This window comes from Zingiber officinale, chromosome 6B, assembly GCF_018446385.1.
Source record: "Zingiber officinale cultivar Zhangliang chromosome 6B, Zo_v1.1, whole genome shotgun sequence".
NCBI lineage: Eukaryota > Viridiplantae > Streptophyta > Magnoliopsida > Zingiberales > Zingiberaceae > Zingiber > Zingiber officinale.
In genome coordinates, this window is record NC_055996.1 from 53,842,073 (window position 1) to 53,844,057 (window position 1,985).

Below are 1,985 nucleotides of genomic sequence, written 5' to 3' on the forward strand. Positions count from 1 at the left end.
AGTGAGTTGGGATAGAATCTCACACTCAGCTAGGTAGTCACGAAACTCATGGCTAAGGTATTCTCCACCTCGATCAGATCGAAGTACCTTAATACTCTTGCCAAGCTGGTTCTATACTTCATTCTTGAATTCTTTGAACTTTTCAAAGGATTCAGATTTATGTGTCATCAAATACACATAACCATATCTACTGAAGTCATCAGTAAATGTGATGAAGTATCTATAACCGCCTCTAGCAGCAACATTGAAAGGGCTACATACATCACTATGTATGAGTCCTAACAAATCAGTTGCTCTCTCGCTATGCCCACTAAAGGGGGTCTTGGTCATCTTGCCTCGTAGGCATGACTCGCATATCTCATATGATTCTAAATCAAATGAGTCCAGCAAACCATCCTTATGGAGCGGGGATAAGCGCTTGTCATTTATATGACCTAAGCGACAATGCCAGAGGTATGTTTGGTTCATGTCGTTTGACTTGAACCTCTTGGTACTAATGTTATAGATAGGGCTCTCAAGGTCTAGAATATAGAGTCCGTTTATTAGTGGTGCACTACAATAGAACATATCTTTCAAATAAACAGAACAACATTTGTCTTTTATTATAAAAGAGTATTCTTTCTTGTCTAAATAAGAAACTGAAACTATGTTCTTAGTAAGAGCAGGCACATAACAACAATTATCTAAATCTAGTACAAGCCCAGAGGGCAGAGATAGCTGATAAGTTTCTACAGCAACAGCAGCAACCCTTGCTCCATTGCCTACTCGTAGGTCCACCTCGCCCTTTGCCAATGCTCTGCTATTTCTCAGCGCCTGCACATCAGTACAAATGTGAGAAGCACATCGAGTATCTAATACCCATGATGTAGAAATAGATAGATTGACTTCTATAACATATATACCTGAAGTGGAAGTCTCCTCCAAGTATACCTTACAGTTCCTCTTCCAGTGCCCGGTCTGACCGCAGTGGAAGCAGGTAGCATCCTTGGCGACCCCTCCTTTAGGCTTCAGTGCCTTGCCTTTGCCCTTGGTTTGAGACTTTCCCTTACCTTTGGGCTTGCCCTTGCCCTTGTGCTTCTGGACCATCAGAATGGGCTTAACCTTCTTAAGGTTAATCTCAGCAGTTCGTAACATACTAAGTAGCTCGGGCAGTGGCTTGTCAATCTCGTTCATGTTATAGTTGAGAACGAATTGACTATAGCTATCCGGCAAGGACTGCAAGATCAAGTCAGTGGCCAACTCTTGGCCAAGTGGGAACCCCAGTCTTTGTAGGTTCTCTACGTACCCAATCATCTTGAGTACATAAGGACCTACAGGAGCCCCGTCTGACATCTTGCACTGAAACAGTGCCTTCGAGATCTGAAATCTCTCATGCCTCGCTTGTCCCTGATATAGTTGGCGAAGATGCTCAACCATATCGAAAGCGCCCATCAACTCATGTTGCTTCTGAAGCTCTGAGTTCATGGTCGCGAGCATTAGACAGGACACATCTAATGTGTCATCTTGATGCTTCTTGTAAGCATCTTTGTCTGCTCGCGGGGCATTGGCAGGAGGAGCCTCCGGAACGTACAGTTTACGTTCCTGGGTGAGAACTATTCTCAGGTTCCTGTACCAGTCCAGGAAGTTTGCTCCGTTGAGCTTGTCCTTCTCAAGGACAGATCGCAGGGAGAAGGAATTCGTGTTTGACGTCATGGTTATCTACAACAGAAAATTTACAGAAATAAATATCATATTCTTTTAAAAATCATTTAATTAGGCCTTTAATTAAAAGATGCTCCCACTGAATACTATAATTCATGTGGGACAAGATCCACATCATACTAACCCTTGAGTTAGCTTTGGTTAATACGCCCAAGGCTTAGTATGATCGGTAGGTAACGATTACCAATTACATCTCTATGCAACTCTTGTTTATAGAATCAATATATGCATTTATATTAAAACTCGAGTTAGCTTTGGCTAATACGCCCGAGAGTTAATATAGA